Source organism: Athene cunicularia (genome assembly GCF_003259725.1).
Source record: "Athene cunicularia isolate RWA chromosome 1 unlocalized genomic scaffold, athCun1 chr1_part1, whole genome shotgun sequence".
Taxonomy (NCBI): Eukaryota; Metazoa; Chordata; class Aves; order Strigiformes; family Strigidae; genus Athene; species Athene cunicularia.
The window spans coordinates 86,442,211-86,448,761 of record NW_020799091.1 but is presented as its reverse complement, the minus strand read 5'-3'; positions in this window follow the sequence as shown (position 1 = coordinate 86,448,761).

Sequence of the window (6,551 nt, the reverse complement as noted above, 5' to 3'; positions counted from 1 at the left end):
GGCCGCGCCGCGCCCGCCTGGACGGGAACGGGGACGGGGACGGGGGGGGAGAAGGCAACGTGCACGGGGGTCAGCCCGCTTCTCTTTCCGTGTCGTGGTTTATTTTTTGTTTTTTTCTCCCTTCCCCGCCGGTTTCCGATGCGAAGTGTTGTTTTAGGAGAGATGATACATTATCTATTCTTGGATTTTATAAGGCAAACTGTGGGCCTCGCTGTTGCCATGGGATCTTCTTTGTGCGAACTCTCTGAACTGTGTGGGAACAGTTTTATTTCCTTCCCTTCAGATTTTTCTTTCTTCCCCCCCCATTCTCCTCTGTAACTCTTCTGAAGACACGTATCAAAATGTAACTGCATTATTGCCAATTAAGATTAAGAGCAGCTGCAAGGTGCATCTAATTAGGAATGTTAATTACCTCATGAAATAAATAGTCATTTGCAGATGTTTATAATACTAAACAAATGTTCTATAAAACGTTAACTCAGAAACTGTGACGCTCCCCCCAATAAATCTGATCACATTCCTGCACAAAGGTGCAGGGGAGTAGATACCCCCTCTTCCCCGGCACTAGCCTTGCAGACAAACGCTCACGGGAAAAGATGTGCAGAGTTTCTGGTGCATAGGCAGGCAGTTGGGTCAGAGGCATTTTACACTCTTACAATCCCTTGCATGGGGTGGGAGGGTGGAGGAGAGAGAAATATCTGAGCAGTGCGAGATAAACATATACAGTTACGCATCTGTTTGTGTAAATGGTGCTCTCCAAAACAGGGACAGAGACCAGAAAACATTCAGTTACCACTAAATCCCTCCTGGCTTCTTTGTAGGGCCATAAAAGAAAAATCCAAACTGCTACAGTTGTTAAACCCCCAACATCTTCCAAGAGAAGAGAAAAGCAGCACGTGGGAAAGTGTGATTTTATTACAGAACATGATAATGGATTATCAATAGGCAGATAATGTGCCATGCACAGTCAGTGGGTTGCAGGAGAGGTGGGAGCTGTTGCAGAATTTGTAGAGCTTGCTCAACACCCCACCCCACCTCTCCTTATGACAGCAGAATGGCATTCTTCATGTTGGATAAATAGAAGAAACTAGAACTGAATGCAACAACTATTAGTCAAAATTCAGTTTTTTTAAACACAGAAATTAACGTGACGGTTAAACCAGGCATTCAGATATTACTATGATGAGTGATCCATGTGTGTGGGTAGGTAAAAGAGATTAAAAACTTCATGGGCTTCTCTTTGTGGATCAGTACAGGGCATTTTAAGTTAGCTAAAATGACTCATACTATCTACTTCAGAGAGATGATTTGGGTGCTTGATTTAGAAGCCCAGTCACCCTAGCTGGTTGAGAGAGGCAGAGAGAGGAAAAGAGAGAAGCTCCCAACTTTGATTCTCACCGTTATCCTTTGGGAGAGCTGCTTTCTCACCACTGAGGAGCGATATCAGACTCCCAGAGTGGTCACCTCCATTAGGTGACACCCAGAGTCTTCTTCGTTCCAGGACAGATCCACAAGTGCTCTGCTGGCTGTGCTCTGCAACTGGCAGAGGTAGGAAGGAGGTACTGGGGGTTAACACATCAGCTAGGAACTCGATGTTTTTGCCTTAATTTTCTGATGGTTTACGGTTTTCTCTTCCGCTGATAGGCAAGTCATTTAATCTCTCTGTCCTTTTGTTCCTTCTCTGTATAATGTGAGTTAACACTCTTCTTATTCACTAGGGTGCAGTGAAGATAAAAAGGCATTAATGTTTGTGAGGTGTTCATATACAGCGGTCATGGGAGCTATATAAGTTCCCAGAGAGGCTGATTAAGGGTCTGGCAGAAGAAAGGGAAAATGAAAAAGGGTGGAAGCCAAAAAATGTGAACAAAATACAATGTAATTGCTTAAAACGGCTGAAACCAGACTAATAACAGAGAAAAGCTGTAGACCATTCACGCGTGCAGAATACAAACCACCTGCGTTCTTGGGTTAAATTCATCCCTGGCTTAAGGAAACTAGATTCAGTTCATTTCTGAGGTACTGGATTGCTATCAATAGCAAGTAAAAGACATCTTAGATTTATTTTTTTTTTTTTTTTCAGCCACATACTGAATCTTTATTTGGCTTTGTCCTCCCATTAATAAGTATGGCATTTATAATATAGAAGGGGATCTCCTTTGACCTCATCATGACTTGAGTGTTTTCAGAGTATTTCACCAGAGAGAGAAGCAAAATCTTACCTGTTTTCTAAACATTGTTTTAATTCCATGGCATTCAATACATGCTGAATGGGTTAATACGAATGAGTAGCGTACTTTGTACCTGCACCATGTGTATGATCTTGAGGCATTGTGTCCCTTGAAGCAAGGAAAAGGCACAAACCACATCCTCATCTACACTTCAGTAAGTGACTTCAAAAGGACTATCCCATTTAATGTGTATTACAGAAAGCGAAACAGTGCAGTCAAAGTAAACTTCCTCTTCTAAAAGTAATACATACATACAATGAAAGGGCTGACAGATTCTATGGCTCTGAAGCATGCTAACATCACACAGAATGCTTTTGGTTAGTAAATTCAATCTGCTCAAATGGGTAGTACCCAATTGCTAATGCCATCCCTTAGCTGCACGGTGTCCTTCAAAACTTCCTGGCCTCTTGTTCACCTTGCTGACAAGTCTGTTCAGAGGGTCCAAAGACTGGCAGGTCTTGATTTCTCGCTATCTACTGGTGGACTTCAGGTATTAAATAATGTTTCCATTTGTATATTTATTTCCGACTTTTTAAAAAATGCAATGGGAGAAACAGTCTAAGTAACACAAACACCAGCACTTGTACATTTTCTTACTCAGGGTGCATATAAAACTATGACATGATATAAATGCACAACATGGAAAACAAGCATAGTTTTTAAAATTTAAAATAAAAAAAATTAAATCGAAACTTCCGAAATATACCTTCCTCCACTAAAAACACCAAACAGAAGCCCTTGCTCATGTAAAAATCTACATCTGAACCCTGTAAACTGCAGTATTAATCCAATTACTAAACAGTTTCAGTAAAGCAAAAAAGGTCAGAATTTTCAGCATTTTTTCCTTTTCCCCTTTTCAAAACACAATTGCATTGATCTTATTAAAAAACAGCTTCCCTTTTTGTCCACTTCTGGCATGATTAAGTAGTCTGGATGCTTCAGAGAGAACAAGGTAAAACCTGAAAACTTCTATCTGTTTAACTTCTCTGATTCTCCTTGAATTATTCTGTATTTTTAATATGTGTATACTTACATTTTATTTATCTTGTGTGCTTTATATGTTGTACATTACACAGTACATATTTTTAATGAGCCCAGGCAAGAGTGTTCAAGAGAAAAAGATAGTCCATGTCATGTGAAAATTTCAAGAGCAATTCCTTTTACAGTGGAGCCTGACTCTAAAGAGTACATATCTAGTCAGGGAATAATATTCATAACTAAGACATTTCATCACAAAAATTCTTGTTTATAGGCTCAACTGTAGTTATGTTTTTCTATTCCTGAACTACATATACCATTTCGTAAGTATAAGCATGCTGTACTCGCTGCCTAGCTATGTTGTCCCAAATGCTACAGTTTTACCATGCTTTTATTGTCGGTACCAGTTTTGTGTGACTAATCCAGCAGCTTTGTGCAGAGCATGTCAGACAGCCCAGGCTATTTGATACATAGCTCTGCCAGGGCCTTGCTGTCTCTATACGCAGCCGAGACAAGCCTTCCGATATCGGGTAGGCATCAGATGTAGGTGGCCTGAACGAAGCACTACGACACCTATAGATGAAAAGTGACATTACATAAAAGCTAAGTATCTTGTTACTACTTGCGTGGGAGGATACTTTCATTCAGAAAGCCATTCCTTCAAAATATGCATTTCATTGATTCTTAATGTTTAAAGATGATGGAATTATATATACATAAGAAAAAATTAGCTTGCTTGTCCTGCAACTCACTGCTTTAACCTAATTTAGCAAAGGATAATGTCAAGATAGTTAAATGCTCATCTCTTGAATATTTTTAATTTTGTAGAATAAATGATTACTTGCTGTTCCTCTAGTCTCTCATTAGGGTATCTCAAATGAAGATAATATCCATCCATAAGCTACTTAGAACATATACCTCATCTATTTAATTAAATAGTACTCTATCACAAGATGAGAAAGCTAAAAAGATGGGGTGCAATCATGCATTAAAAAAGATTTGTATGTTTCATTTCAGAGTTACTGCTTTTATTTTTTTTTTCCAAAGGACCTAAGAGAAGTCAGTAATAGGGGATTATTTTCCTTTGAAGATCTGTTTACTTTTAGAATTTTCAGCAATATAAATATCATACAATTCCTATAGTCAGTAGAAATTCTCCTACTACTTCAATAGCAGTTACAGCAGATCTTGCACTGCTGTTATCCAATCAAAGATCATAAATTGGAGATTTTAAATATAAGCATTGCTTGAAAAAAATTGCATAAGAACTATTGACTCGAGTTAGGAGAGTAATGCACCTCGGCCAGCAACATACACTCGGCAGCAGCCAGAACTGAACGACAGCAGGTGAGAAAGGCAGGGCTGATGAAAAGCAAAAGCGATGCTCACATAGTATACCTTCCAACTTCTGACAGACATCAGTTCAGGGATTTTCACTTTTTTTAATGCTAAAATGCCAATCATGGATATGAAAAGTGTTAGAAATTAAGTGACAAATGTGATCTGAATTGCAAAAAATACCCCACCATCCTAAGGGAAAAAGCAAGAAAGCAAGCAAAACTTTGTTGAGTCATCCAACTTCTTTGTAAAAAACTGAGTTTATTCTTTTTATTAATTTTTTCTTTTTTCTTTCTAAAAATTGCCAAAAGTTGGAATATGTTCCAGGAGAGCAGATCTCACTGGCCACAGCTCCCTTCCCACTGTGCTTCTCCTCTGCCCTGGACATTACACAACACCTTCTCCACCTCCCACTCTGGCCTGCTGAACCCCTCTGTCACTGAAAGATTTTCTCAGGTGGAAAGGATTTTTTCATGGCCTCCTGCCTGCCTGCAGGCAGGCCAGGGCAAACAGTGGTGGGGCAGGCCAGGGCAGGCAGTGGCAGGGACACCCCCAGCAAGTCGGTCCCACTGAGCCCGGAGGCAGCAAGCAGAGCCCAGGCAGGGAAGGTGACTGGCCCCACCAGCTGTCTGGAAACACCAGGCAAAGGCAAGGGCCAGGGTCAGGTCCAAGGTGAGCTGGGCATCCACAAGGTTGGGCAGGGACAGTCAGGCCTGCTGGTGCCTTCAGGGCCCAACAACTTAGATGCCTGTGTATGCATGATGGATATTATATACAATTTAATAAAGACTCATTATGTAGTCCTGGATGTCTACAAAAACCTGCCCATTGTCACTCTGAGATGCAGTATTGGTACTGTTTGCATGAATGAGGTTCTGGTGGTCATCATGAAGTTTAATTGGCGCATAATACAAATTTTCTTCCTTTGCACTGTCTTCTGTTGAAGCACTCACTCACTACTAAAATTGCTTCTGCAGCTTTGGTGCAGGTAGACCCACCAAAGCATGAAGTCTTGTAGGTAAGTGTAGCAGTGGGACTGCCAGAAGCAGGGCAGTAAAGTGTTCACTCAGGTGCAGCTCCACATGAGTGAATTCCCAAAGAAGTATGGCTACTTCCATCCTGAAGTACATGAAGTACTAAACTTTCATATATCAAAGAGTGTGACTGACAAAACCAAAATCAAATGCAGAAACTGCTCATGTACATGTAAACCACTTTGACAGGAACAGACTAAGATTTAACTGGCTTAACATTCCTAAGTAAAAATATTCTTTGGAAAGTTATGAAGCGGAGTAAAAGATCACTAAAATCAAAGCTGTGTGAATTACCTCATGAATCAATTACAATAAAGCTATCCATGTCAAAATTAATTAACCTAAGAAATGTTTATTATTCAGTGTTGCTGATTTTCTCTCTCACTCCTACACATGCACACATGTGTGCATACAGAGGCACTTGATCTTGTGCTTACCAGTGCACCCAATATAACAGCTGCAAAAGTTTATCCCAGTTATTAATATGTTATTAGGATTTATCCACAGTCAATAAGTTTTGTATCTCCATTTTGTTATTTGGATACCAGGGGGAATCTAGACATACATACAGGTATGGCCTGCAGATGTGGGAATAATTTCCATGAGGGCATGACAGGGACAATGTACACAATGGAAAAAGGGAGGGGAAAAATCAAGGTCTTTATTAAATGTTTGAAAGATCTGGATTAAAACACCTAGATGGGAAGAATGTATTAATACAGCTATGCTATGGACCACTTATCCAAGATGGTGAGAATGACTGAAAAGGAGATTAGAAATGTTATGAAGGAGAAAAAAAAGAGATAGTGATACTAAACCTCAGTTACTGTATGTAGACTAGACAAGTGTTATGGTGGAACATGACATGGTGATTAAAATTTAGGACATAATAAGAAGTTGCTTTTTGGAACAACCAAACAGAAAACTCTCGAGAAGCAGCTCTTTGATTTTGAATAGCGCACAGGACCCAACT